Consider the following 14,568-nt stretch of genomic DNA (forward strand, 5'->3'; position numbering starts at 1 on the left):
CACATAAATGGGATAATGAAGCATTTTCAATCACCTTGACAACCCCACAATCTCACTATACTGGAGAAAGAAACCAAAGTCAACATGTATTGAGATTTGACCAATCATTGCTGATAACAGGACTTCTTTAATTTTATGACCTGCTAGTGTTTTCATTCTGTCATGTCAGGTCATTTTAAACTGAGGGCGTTTCCCGTCTGAAGATATTGTCCAAATGATGCGGATCGAAGCATATTAGTAATTCTCATCCCTTTATTTTTATCTTACATTTCCATCCATCCATTATCCAACCCGCTATATCCTTACTACAGGGTCACTGGGGTGTGATGGAGCCAATCCCAGTCAACACTGGGCGCAAGGCAGGGCGCCAGCCCACCGCAGAACATACACACACACACACACACACACACACACAATAGGGACAATTTAGGATCGCCAATGCACCTAACCTGCATGTCTTAGGACTGTGGGAGTAAACCGGAGTACCCGGAGGAAACCCACGCAGACACAGGGAGAAAATGCAAACTCCATGCAGGGAGGACCCAGGAAGCAAACCCCGGTTCCCTAACTGTGAGGCAGCAACGCTACCAGTGCACCACTGTGCCGCCCCTCTTCCATTTCTTTCCAAATATTTTACTAAAACAGACACTTCATTATAAACACACTCATGCATAAGTAGGACCATGATAGATAGTGAACTACTGTTCCGTTTGTCATTTGTATTCTTAATTGGCAACTTAAGAAGCAATTAAAAATAGTAAATGCAGCAGTTTAATACAAAAAGAAGTAATTAAGGGGTTGAGATCTAGTTAGTAAAAATGAAGCACAAAAATGTTGCTTGCACAGGCAGTCTACTTGCACTGGTGCCTTATTAAGGAACCAGAATAGAACAAAAACCTGTAGACCATGCAGTCATCCAGGAATAAACCAGAGGATGCTGCTCTAGAATATGTGTGCTGACAATCTCCATTACCTTCTCTTTAAGAGCCCAGCGTTAAACATACAGTGGATGGTAAGCCAATTGTTTTTCTAAATTAGTCTAAAATGTACATTTGCACTTTAGGAGACATCTTCAATGATTTGAGATTCAAGTGGTTGGCAGTCTTGACATTTCTTCCCTATTTTAGATGTGACTAATTTGTCATTGCATGCAGAGTTTGCATGATTTAGCACGCACCACATTTTTCTTGCTGACTGCAACTGTAATCTTTCCATTGTTTTAATCATCAATCACATCAGTTATATTTCAAGCAGGCACAAAATCTGACCAATCAGAAGTGTAGTAATTGTGAAACTCCTGTTCAATATGCATGCTGGGAAAACAGTTTGCTTTAGAGAGGTGTGTACCTTGTAAAATGTTATCTGGGAAAATGTAGCCTTCAGACATAGAATGATCAGTTTATCACGTCCAAAACAGAAAGAACGTTTTAAATTTTAAGCTAGTAAATTACAGTCTAGCTGTCAGTAACATTGTTATAAGGTCTGAATATTAGGTTTACAGTTTATATTTTTGTTGTGATCATTAGTTTGACATTGTAGATACTCTCAGGTGTGAATTAATACAGTAACCACTATGGTTTGAGTAGCAGTGCTTGGAGCCTTCTTCCTTTGAGGTGCTGTTGTAAATGTGAACAATGTTACAGTAGTTGAAAAATATGTGCATGCATTCTGATACTGGCATTACAGCAAAAAATTTTAAAGATATGAAAAATTATAATTTCATGCATGAATTATAAGCAATTCAGCCTTACAGTTGACTTTAAAAGGAATGTGTGTGAGATGTTTTGGTTCTATCAGCCATTTATATTTGTTGCTTGACAACAACCCTGTTTCAAAAAGGATGAGGCTCCATGTTACTCATTATTCAATCAAACAAAATAGCTATAGTCAGAGTATGATTAGAGGTGTTTAAGCAAAAAACATCCATCCATAAAAGATTCTCCTTTATAAAGAAACTATGTCTATCTACAAAATATTTCCATTATTATTCTTTATTGGGAAGATGCCTTTATCTAAGACAATTTATAAAGCAAACCATAACACATACAATATAAGTGATTACATAGTACCACAAAATAGAGCACAAAATTAAAAAAGAGTCTAGTCTAGTCTCAGGATAAAAAGCAGAAAACAACCTGAAAGCAGATTGATGAATGATTGGGCTGGTATAGCTGAAGATATCCAGTTACAGAACAAAGAGACTAAAATATTGAACAGTCCCAAGGTACTTCATAAACTGATGAAGTTTCAAAGTCAGCAAATTTGTGGCAGTTTGATTGTTGTGGAATTTTCACTACCCAGCCTGGGAGAAAAACTGAAAGCCATCAATTAATTTTAGCCTGTATGGTGACAGGAGAAAATGTAAGTGTGGTATAGCGGGTCCGCGCCTTCCGAAAAAAAGTCATTTTTTTTTTTTAAAATCCGTATTGCCGTGTCGTTCTCCATGGGCGCGATTGCACGACTGCGGGGAGTTAATGAGGTGATTGGAGCGAGTCGCACCTGCAAGTGTGGGTGCGGTCGTTCTTGTTTGCCTCATTGGTTTCCTGTGGTGTGTAATTAAGACGATGTGCCCACGGAGGCAGAGGGTGTATATGTGTATATATAAACGAAGGTACACCAGAGGGAAAAAAGATAAGATAAATCGGAGGAATAAATGGTGGAAAAAGATAAGCGGAATCGGAGAGAACGGTTGATGGAGGGAGAAAAGCAGTTGCAGTAAGAGGTCGGAAAACAGCAGTCAGGTGGTGACGATCCGGCCACCTGGAAGGTGGAAACGCCATGAGCTGGGGTCCCACGAAGGAGCGTTATTCTGTTGCGCTCTATGGGCTAGTTCGCCCCACTGAATGTACCAGTGAGTGGGGTCAGCAGGAGAGGTGCCCTCCCGAAGGATCTGAGAAGCGACTGCGTGTACGCGAAGGATCGAGGGAGGAGAGTTGACCTCGGCGGTCTGGCAGTGACTTCCTGTTGGAGGCCAAGACGGAGGTTAACTGAAGGAGTTCGTGGTTGTTGGTCTCCGCTTCCCGCGAGTAACAGTGAGCCGGGGAGAAAGACAGAGGTGGGCTGGAGAGTAAACGGAGAGAAAGAGACTGCGTTTTTATTGCTGCATATATTAACCTTGCGTTTTAAAGGATTTATTTATTATTGGTTTTAACCCCACTGGACACTTGATTTTATGGATTTAATTATTGAACTTTGAAAAGCGCTGCACTTTTTGAACACTTTGTTTTTGATTGATGGACTGTTTTAAATAAAAGCACTATGCACCTTTTGCACATTTATACCATCCCCTTGCTCAATTTCTTGCCTCAACGGTCTAGCTCATCTCGGTGAGATTATCGACGGTGTTGGGTTCAGGGTTCCTGAACAGACGATGAGAGCATGGAAGAGAACCTGCATCATCACAGTAAGCAGTTAGGCCAAAGCTGAATAGAGACATCTTGTGGAGGTATAGTCAGAGAGCAGAAAATGGGGTATTGAGGAGTGGGGACATGTGAAGATCTTTAGATCAAGTCAAGTGTTTTAAATTAGACCCTTGCAAGAACTAGAAGCCTGTAGAGGGAGAACGCAAATCAGACAAGCAGTGTAGGTAAAAATAATAAGAAGCACAAAGTGACAAGCAGCTGCCTCTTGGAGGAGATGGAGTGGTCTGGTAACTAGATATGCTACAAGAATTGAATTGCAGTAGTCTAGTCAAAGTACAAGAGGCTGAGCAAGGAGTTGAGTGGCATAGATGAGGAGGAAGGGTTGATTCTTGTGACTGTTATGAAGAAACAATAAGACAAATTGAAAAGATGTGTTGATTGAAAAAGAAGGAACATCCAAGCTCGCTCCAAGGTCTCTGACAAAATTCAGTGGAGAAAGGGTGACATCATTAAGGACAATGCTTAAATAAAGGCTTATGGATGGTTAAACAGCAAGTATGCAATATTAGAACCAGACAGTATAGGTTTAAAATGTTTGTTCATCCATGATGAGATGGTAGAGAGGCAGTTGAAAATCATGGTTGATATCAGAGGGAAGAGATTAGAAAATAAAGATTTGTGTATCATCGACCTAGGGGTGAGAAAAGATCTGAGGAGAAACAAGGGTGTATAGGGAAGGGATCTACAAAAAGAAAAGGTAAAGGAGTCCCACAGAGATTCCTGTTGCACACCTGTGAAGAGTGTCAAAGGAGAAGACAAAGATGGACCATGAGACAGAATTGGCTTATTAAGAGGCAGGATGAACTTCTCCAATACAGAACCTGTGATTATGGAGGGAAGAAATATAGTGTGGTAAATGGTTTTGAAAGCAGATGAAAGGTCAAGAAGTGGTAAGGAGAGAGAAGCAGCTTGACTAGAATAAGAAAATTTGTGACTGAAAGCAGAGCAGCCTCAGCAGAGTGGCTTTTGTATAAACTAGACTGAAGTGGATCTTGCAGATCATTGTTTGAAGGAAGGGAGGATAGTTGTTTATAAACTATGCCTTCCAGGGACTTTGACAGAATAGACCTTGCAAATATGCTAACATACACTTCTACCTTTCCTTATTTGTAGCATTTGTCAAGATTTTATTGTATGTTAATGTGTGGAATACTGCAATTCTCTCTCCAGTTTTTTTCCTGTAGTATCAACGGACTAAAAGTTCAAAATACATTTGCAAAACTCTTAACTCAGACTAAACATAGTGCTACACAGCAGATCAGATAGCTCAAGTAAGTCGGGTTCCAGTTATATACAGAGTAATTATCTATCAAAAAAAACTGTTTCTAATTGGGAAGATATTCCTGGGTTTTATAATTGATATCTGGCAGTATTACTACTTTTCATTTCAGTATTTTGATTGTCCTAAAGCTTTACTACACAACTTCTAAATGTTCATATTAGTTTTACAGTAACTCTTACTTGATAGAACTATCAAGTTGGGTATGGCTCCTTCAAAAACAGAACTTAAATTATGGCTGTCTGGAGACAGAACTTTACTCTCTTAGCAGAATGGTTCCATGTATATTAACTCTGAAATGGAATCTACTGTACTTGCTTTCCTGTGCTGAATATTTGATTCCGGTGATTGTCTCCGCTGTGTATTCTTTATCATTAATGTATTATCCAATTTCTTCTTAGTGTCTGTTAAGATGGCATTCTTCCTTCTGTCTATACTATAGACTTGCTTTAATTTTCCTGTGCTGCTTAGTCTGATGGCTGGCAGAAATTGGGCTACTGTTGCCTGAAGGGGGGGGGAGGTAAAGAAAGTGGAACTGAGGGTAGGAACTTTGAATGTTGGCAGTATGACTGGTAAGGGAAGAGAGTTAGCAGATATGATGGAGACAAGGAAGGTTGATATATGGTGCGTGCAAGAGACTAAATGGAAGGTGAGTAAGGCCAGGTGGAACGGAGGTGGATTCAAATTGTTCTCTCATGGTGTGGATGGGAGGAGAAATGGGGTAGGGGTTTTTCTGAATGAGTATGTCAAGAGTGTTTTGGAGGCAAAAAGAGTGTCAGACAAAGTAATGATTATGAAACTGGAAATTGAATGTGTGATAATTAATGTTAGTGCATATGCCCCGCAAGTTGGGTATACGATAGATGAGAGAAGATTTTTGGAGTGAGTTGGATGAAGTGATGAACAGTGTACCCAAGGGACAGAAAGTGGTGATTGGATGGTGGTGATTCCAATGAACATGTTGGTAAAGGGAACAGAAATGAGGAGGTGATGGGTAGGTATGGTGTCAAGGAGAGGAATGAGGAATGAAGGTCGGAGGATAGTGGATTTTGCCAAAAGGATGGACATGGCTGTGGTGAATGCGTATTTTAAGAGGCAGAAACATAGGGTGACGTACAAGAGTGGAGGAAGATGCACACAGGTGGACTACATCCTATGCAGAAGAGTCAATCTGAAGGAGATTGAAGACTGCAAAGTGGTGGCAGGGGAAAGTGTAGTTAAGCAGCATAGGATGGTGGTCTGTAGGATGACGTTGGAGAGGAAAAATAGGAAATGGTGGAAGCTGAAAAATTACTGCAAGGTTGAGTTTAGGGAGGAGGTGAGGCAGGCACTGGGTGGCAGTGAAGAGTTACCAGACAATTGGGCAACTACAGCAGATGTAGTAAGGGTGGCAGCAAGGAGGGTGCTTGGCGTGACATCAGGACAGAGGAAGGAGGAAAAGGAAACCTGGTGGTGGAATGAGGAAGTACAGGAGAGTATACAGAAGAGGATGGCGGAGAAGTGGGATAGTCAGAGATGCAGAAAGTAGACAAGAGTACAAGGAGATATGGTGCAAGGTGAAGAGAGAGGTGGCACAGGCTAAAGAAAAGGTGTATGATTAGTTATGAGAGGTTGGACACTAAGGAGGGAGAAAAGGACCTGTACCAATTGGCAAGACAGAGGGACTGAGCTGGGAAAGCTGTCCAGCAGGTTAGGCTGATAAAAAAAGATAAAGATGGAAACATACTTGCAAGTGAGGTGGGTGTGTTGAGCAGATGGAAAGAGTACTTTGAGAGGTTGATGAATTAAGAGAATGAGAGAGAGAGAGAGAGAGAAGGTTGGATGATGTGTAGATAGTGAATCGGGAAGTGCAACTGATTAGCAAGGAGGAAGTAAGGACAGCTATGAAGAAGATGTAAAATGGAAGGGCCATTGGTCCAGATGACATACCTGTGGAAGCATGGAGGTGTTTAGGAGAGATGGCAGTGGAGTTTTTGACCAGATTGTTTAATGGAATCTTGGAAAGTGAGAGGATGTCTGAGGACTGGAGAAGTGTACTGATATTTAAGAATAAGGGGGATATGCAGGGCTGTTGTAACTACAGGGGGATGAAACTGATGAGTCACAGCATGAAGTTATGGGAAAGAGTAGTGGGAGCTCGATTAAGAAGGGAGGTGATGATTAGTGAGCAGCAGTATGGTTTCATGCCAAGAAAGAGTACCACAGATGTGATGTTTGTTCTGAGGATGTTGTTGAAGTATAGAGAAGACCAGAAGGAGTTGTATTGCGTCTTTGTGGACCTGGAGAGAGCATATGACAGGGTGCCTCGAGAGGAGCTGTGGTATGATATGAGGAAGTCTGGAGTGGCAGACAACTACGTAAGAGTTGTACAGGATATGTACGAGGGGAGTGTGACAGTGGTGAGGTCTGCAGTAGGAGTGACAGATGAATTCAAGGTGGAGGTGGGATTATATCGGGGATTGGCTGTGAGCACTTATTTGCAGTGGTGATGTACAGGTTGACAGCTGAGATTAGACAGGAGTCCCCATGAACTATGATTGCTGATGACATTGTGATCTGTAGCGATAGCAGGGAGCAGGTTGAGGAGACCCTGAAGAGGTGGAGATGTGCTCTGGAGAGGAGTGGAATGAAGGTCAGTAGGAACAAAACAGAATACATGTGTGTGAATGAGAGGGAGGTCAGTGGAATGGTGAGGATGCAGGGAGTAGAGTTGGTGAAGATGGATGAGTTTAAATATTTGGGATCAACAGTATAGAGTAATGGAGATTGTGGAAATGAGGTTAAAAATAGAGTGCAGGCAGCGTAGAATGGGTGGAGAAGAGTGTCAGGAGTAATTTGTGACAGACGGGTATCAGCAAGAGTGAAAGGGAAAGTCTACAGGATGGTAATGAGACCAGCTTTGATATATGGGTTGGAGACGGTGACACTGACCAGAAAGCAGAAGACCGAGCTGGAGGTGGCAGAGTTAAAGATGCTGAGATTTGCACTGGCTGTGACGAGGATGGATAGAATTAGAAATGAGTGCATTAGAGGGTCAGCTCAAGTTGGGCGGTTGGGAGACAAAGTCAAAAGAGGCGAGATTGTGTTGGTTTGGTCATGAGCAGAGGAGAGACGCAGAGTATATTGAGAAAAGGATGTTAAGGATAGAGCTGCCAGGGAAGAGGAAAAGAGGAAGGCCTAAAAAGGTTTATAGATGTGGTGAGAGAGAGGACATGCAGGTGATGGGTGTAACAGAACCAGATGCAGAAGACAGAAAGATATGGAAAAAGATGATCTGCTGTGGCAACCCCTAACTGGAGCAGCCAAAAGTAGATTGTCTATTGCTTAGTTTCAAAGCTCAAGCTCAGAGACTGCTTGTATAAGTTACATGTGCTCCCTGTTTGTGCACAGGTCTTTCTCCCACATTCCACAGTTAGAGGTTAGCTTAACGGACAAATCTAAACTGGCCTCATGAAAGTGAGCTTGGATGTGTGCCCTGAAATGGATTGGCATCTCATCAAGGGTCGGTTGCCACATTTTAATCAAAACTGCAAAGATAGGCTTCAGGGTCCCAAAACTTAGTGAGGAGAATTAGAAAATAGCTGGAAGGATGCACGGATGGAATAAGGTTGACTGACAAATCTAAACTTGACTAGAATTAGTCAGATTGTGTATATGTGGAAATGTGTCCTGTGATGGGGCAATGTTTGATTTTCATTGCGTGCAGTCTGAGTTGATAAAGTTCTAACAAGAATGGATGAGTGATTATTGGTCACTTAATGGCTTTACGAGATGGGTGTTGTCTTATGTCCAGAAAAAAACTATTTACTCTTCAATGACCATCTCTCTAACTTTGTGTATTTTAGTCATCTTACAGATGCTAATGTTTGGTAAAATGGTGTCTCCAAATTGACATGAATGTGGAGGAGTACTGGAAGCTCTCAGGGGTCATCTGATTGTTAGCCTGCTGACTCAAGACTGCACAGCCACACAAAGCTCTAATTACATCATCACATTTGCTGATGTCATGACTATGCTGGGTATCGATAAGCAAGGATGATGAGTCAGGATCTAGAAAGGAGGTAGAACAGTTGGCCATTTGGTACAGTGGCAATATGCCTCAGCATTGACAAGACTAAAGAGCTGATTGTTGACTTCAGGAAAAAAACTCACCCTAGACCAGATCCCAGTCTGTATCAATGGCTCCATTCTGGAGAATGTAAAGAGTACCAAGTTCCTCAGTGCACACATAACTGAGGAACTCCCATGGACTAACAATACCACTTCCTCAACTAAAAAAGCCCAGCAGAGACTACACTTTTAGAGGCAACTGAAGAAAGCAAGTCTTTCGTCACCCATTTTCAACACTTTTATAGAGGCACCATCTAGAGTGTTCTGACCAGCTGCATTACAGTCAAGTATGACAATTGCACAATGTCAGGCCACGAGAGACTGCTGAGAATAGTGAGGTCAGCAGAGATTATCACTGGGGGAGTCTCTCTAAACATTGTGTCCACAAGGCCTGCTGCATTCTGTAGGATCCTTTTCATCCCTGTCATTGATTCTTTGTTCTTTTGGAGAAAGAAACTATAACATCAGGACCTGATCTGTCAGGTTATGCGATAGCTTTTTCCTCAGAGGCAGTCAGACTTCTCAACACAATGTGACCTCACTCCATGGTCTTCCACCCTACTTTAACATCTTAGTTCACAATCTCCTCTTCCAGCTTATGCACAAGTCACTTTAACCATCATGTCAAAAGATTGGCCACTGCATTGATCTGTGGAACTTGCATTATAAGCTGATGTCACATTATAAGACTACTAGTTGTGGGGTATGTCAGATTTTTAAATCACTGTCCATTTACTGACTGCAGACTTTTCAGCACAATTGTGCCAGCGTTTTGATACACCCAATATTGTACTGCATGATGGAACTGACGCTGTACTAAGGATTAACAGGTACCATGAGTTCTGCTGCAGTTTTTCACGTTTTTTTCTATTCTGTTTTAGTACATAAAACACAAGACATCAGAAAAAAAAAAAACATTGCCTTTCTTCTGTTTATGGAGGTTCAAAGCATGTACGTTTCTTATTCCTCATCATCACATGCATTATCTATGCATTGTACTTCCGGAATGAGAATTCATTGGTTGTCAGCCATTTGATTTTCCTGGAGTGAGTCGTAAAATAGTTGGACTGATATTCTGGATATGCCACTTTAGGCGACCGGTTTTAAAGGAGCATACTGCCAACTGTCTCTGATGTCTCTAAAACGGGTCTCGGGCTCCAGTCCTCAAGAGCTACTGTGGCTACAGGTTTTCATTCTAACACTTTTATTAATTAGTGACCATATTTTGCTGCTAATTAACTCTTTGCTTTAATTTTAATTGATGCACAACTTAAGACTCAGGCCTCTTAATTATTTCTTGTTTCCTTAATTAGCAACCAAACAATATTAAGTCACAAAATGATCCGACACATAAACAACAACCTGCGTCCATCACACAATAACTGAAAATAAAGAAGGGTGAAGGCCTAAGTAATGTTGATCTGCTCAGGTCCACAAAACATTTGACAGTGTTCCTAAAAAAGAAAATCAACAGTTTTGGAAATTTCTGCCATGGCAGCATGAGCACCATGGAATTAAATAACGGGTTTAATCAGCAATGAGAATTGGCATCAGGTTAAGTAACTGAATGAAGGTTGGAGTTTGAGGCCCCAACTTAGTTTGTCATCTGTTGGCTCACTTCACATCAAATTTATGTTTAGGTGTTGTTTAAGGAAAAAATAATTCAGCAGTCAGTCTCAGGAAAAGTCAATTAAAATAAAGAGAAATAGTTCATTAGCAGTACAAACTGGTCACTAATTAAGAAAAAAGTTAGAATGAAAACTTGCAGCCACAATAGCTCTCCAGGACTGGAGTTGGAGACCCCTGTTCTAAGATAATGTAAATTAACTCTGTGGCAGAAAATTGCTAAATGTGCCATGGTCTTAAAGGGTCTTTGTGTATTTGTCACAGTTAATTGTATTTGTAATCTGTTTGTCTACTTTGCCCTATATATACATTGTGAATCCACAGCTCTGTCGTCTCGTCTATCTGTGTACAGTAATTGTATTGGTTAGAGATCTCAATGCAATTCACTTTGACTTTAGAGTGCCTTTGATGGAAGGCCAGCCTTTGTTTGCTGTCAGACTGGCTCCAGCACTGCAAGTCCATATTGTGGATGAAGAGAATACACACAGTAATTTACTTTTTGTGCTGATCTCGTGAAACAAGTCACATAGCCACCAAGGAAAACTATGTTTCTCCATCAAACAATTTTAAGTCTCTCCATCAATCAATGTTAAAGCCCGATAGCATAGTACGCTTAATGTCATCCCCATCAGACACTGAACATAACCAGCTGACATCATGACTTAGCATTTCTTCAATAAATGCGAAGATCCAACTTAGTCACTGAGTTGATCAGACGGGCGAGTGCACCGTTGGAAGCGAGGCTGACTCTTCAGAGCCGCCAGTCCGCGTCGCTCACCCGACTCCCAACCTTCCCGCCCGCGCGCCCGGCACGCGAGCTCCTCCCCGTCGCGCGCAACAACGCAAGGTGCGGACGTCACAGCGGGGCGCATACCGCCCACAGCGAGCTCTACGATATGAGTCTACCCGTGTGGTGTTATAATAGAGCAATGTTGGACACTGGTGGGCAGAAGGGAGGAAAACGCTGTTTACACAGACTGCAAAGCGCCTGGGGAATAATGTAGGAAAGGAAGTGAGCCGGCTCTCTGTCTGACTGCTCCAACTTCCTGCTCTCTCTAGCTCACTAGCACTCACACACTCTCACTCAGAAATCAGGATCTCATTACAGAGAAGCTGAGCAGTTGAGGCGGCAGGCAGCATGGAAAACAAGGGGAATTTACTATTTTCGTTGTAAAAACCTTAAAGAAGGGAACAAAACATCACAGGTCTGGGTATGTTTGTGCATGTTTGTTTGTTCAAACTTTTTACGTGGGTCGCTGACGCTGTGTGTTTTTTTTTTTTCGAAGCAGTGCCCTTACACTATTCATGTTAAATGCCAAGAACCCACCAAAAGTAGTCGTGAACGGCGTATATAACGCGCTGGGTCGTTAAAACAACGCCGTTTGCTTTAACATGACGTAAGATGTTAGGGGGGAACGGGGCATCGTAATTAAAGCAGTCGCACGCTGCAGGGGGTTTATCGCATATTCGTCTCGCCTTTTACTACGCGTGTCCCAAAAACCTAAAAACTTTTATAGTGCGAAAGCCACCTCGCGCGACTTTTTGAGTACGCAAAATATGTCCGTTTTTTCCTTGTTAAATAGTATTCGTGTGCCGGCTGGGGAGGGAGGCTTCAAGCACCCACAGTGTAGGACCCTTACTAATGTGACCGTTTACTTTTTACACAGGGGTGTATTTGAGGGGTTTCCTTTAAAAAAAAAACACACACACACACGGGGAGAGGGAGGGAGAGAAGGATAAGCCCGAGCGGAGTTTCTGGTCTGTCTGGAAACAGCAAGACTAATTGCCATGCGCTTCCGGTTTGAAACTGGCAGCAGACAACATCTTGAAAATGAGTCACAGAAGCAAACAAAGAAACTCTTGGGCCCCCTCCCCCGACTCATTTCTGTATACCCTTTTGGCTCTTTTTTGTTTTATTAAAGAGATCAGAGCAATTTTTGGGAGCCTCTGTTAGGGGCCTGCAAATCGGTGCACTTTTTTCTTCTTTTCTTGTGGCTGGCTGGGCTGCGTTGCTCCTCCGGGAGGCGGGCGACTCCTCGGATTTTCCACTGGCAGCTTACAGGAAGAGAGTGGATTTAGTCATGGCTAAGTAATGTCTGCACACACCAACTAATCTTATTAGGAGTTTCCGTTCCCTAGCACAGGAGGTTTTTTGTGTTACCCGGAGAAAGTCGACAACTTTAAAGGGGAGGGGTGCACTGTAAAGAAAGGGTCACATCTCTGGCTTTTTATGCTGCGATGCCATTATTGGATTCACTGGGCGTCTTCAGATAGTTTTATTTTTACTACCTGTGCTTTCGTGAAATTTACAGCAATTGCGTGTCGTCACGGGTCTCAAGTTAAGGAAAGTGTGAAGTGCCACGTTTAGATTTGTTGCCCTGGGCATGTTGGGTGATAACCACCCAACCACTTACAGGAATCCGAATGATAATGCCCCACTTGACAGCTGCTGAGAGATTTCAGTGTTTGTAGTTGAAGATGACAGTCCCGTGACTTAAAAGTCTGTGGACGTGTTAGTTATTGGTCTTGAAAACGAGCTTGACGCTTGCTCTTCCATATAAAATGTCAGCACCCTGTCATTCATCTTTTTTTGTTAAACAAAAGTGAATTCATTTTTAAGGTTAGCTTTTATAGTCTGTTTTGCTTATAAGCTTTCTTTTTCTAGTGAAGGCACTTTAACAGTGCAGACATATAGCCTAATGTATTCATTTGTTTTAAGCAAAATGAAGGACATACAGGTTAAGTGATTTGCACAGGTTTACACGGTGAGTCAAGGATTAAATCTGGAGTCTTGTGATTTAAAGTCATCGTATCATAGTCTCACTTCCTGCTTAAAATGGCATTGGCTCTCTGCATCTTGATTTTTCTACATTTTTAATGTGATTTCAGAGGATGAGGTTTAGGAGCTTCCTCAATAATTCTTTAGTACACCTCAGATAACCAGCGTGACCCTTTGAAGTATTGAACGAGCAAGTGAGCATTATTTTTCCAATCTAAAGAAGATTTGCAGATCTTATAAAATTACATGTTTTTCTGATTCTTAAATTTTCAGTAAAAAGATATTTTCCAGGAAAGTCATTTTTAAATTGAGATTTAAGTAGACGTACAGCTCTTTAGAGGGTCATGCTCAAAAACTTCTCAATCCTTGATCTAACAGCCTTGGTAATTTAATTACATTTATATAGCGCTTTTCTTACTGCTCAAAGCACTTTACGTAGACAGTGAAGACCACTTCAACCACCGTCAATGTGATGGCATCCATTCTTGTTCCAATACACTCACCACACACTTGCTATTAGCTGGTGAAGGTGTAAGTGAGATAGTCAATTAGATATGGGAGATAATTAGGAGCCAAAATGACAAGTCGACGGTTAGCAATTTAGCCTCACCTCTGCACTGGGGCATTGAGATATACATTCGGGCCACAGGGTAAGTGCCCTCACCAATAGCTCTTCCAGCAGCAGCCCAAGCTTTCCCTAGATGGTCTTCCATTAAAGTGCTGGCCAGACTGAAACATGCTTAGCTTCAGGTGGATGACCTGTTCTAAAATGCAGATGGAAGGGTTGCACTTTGAAACAGAGTCTGTCTTGGTGGGACCAGGCAGGAACTAACCCTGAACTGGGTCTTGGTCTATCACAGGGCACAGTTATTCACTTAAGGTTAACATTTAACGTACTATTATACTTTGGAAAAGGATTATCCAGTAGAAAATTCATAGAGAATACAGCAAGAAATTGCAAGTTCCCAAGCAATTTTTATTTATTTATTTTTTGGTACCTGTGAGACGTCATGAGACTGCGGGATCCCCACAAGGTTGCTGGATATCGTGGCCAGCCTGTTCACTGGTACTGTGAGTGCTGTGCAGAGTGGAGGCAGAACCTCTGCGTTTTTCACAGTTGATTCTGGGGTTCGTCAGGGGTGTGTTCTTGCTCCTACATGCTTACATGGACTGGGTGTTGGGCAAGGTTGTGGGGTTCAGTGGCTGTGAAGCATCTGTTGGTAAAGAAAGATTTACTGAACTTGATGATGATGATGTTGTGATCTTTGGAGAGTCAATGAGCCTTGAGTGTTTTGGCTTGCGAGTGTCCTGGATGAAAACCAAGATCCAGTTCTTTAATGACCTCTTGGGCA

At 42.0% G+C, this 14,568-nt stretch overlaps 1 protein-coding gene across 2 annotated transcripts in view; it reads left to right on the forward strand.

Annotated features, from left to right (window-relative positions):
- The first annotated feature begins 11,305 nt into the window (after positions 1-11,305).
- The window catches only part of elk3 (ETS transcription factor ELK3), a 53,063-nt gene continuing 49,800 nt past the window's right edge, over positions 11,306-14,568 (forward strand). Inside the window, exon 1 of one of the 2 annotated variants that reach the window (XM_039761266.1) lies at positions 11,306-11,648. The gene's annotated coding sequence lies outside the window, so the exon portion shown is untranslated. The remainder of the gene's footprint in view (positions 11,649-14,568) is intronic. The other variant, XM_039761265.1, reaches the window with a different exon arrangement.

Source organism: Polypterus senegalus, chromosome 8 (assembly GCF_016835505.1).
Source record: "Polypterus senegalus isolate Bchr_013 chromosome 8, ASM1683550v1, whole genome shotgun sequence".
NCBI lineage: Eukaryota > Metazoa > Chordata > Cladistia > Polypteriformes > Polypteridae > Polypterus > Polypterus senegalus.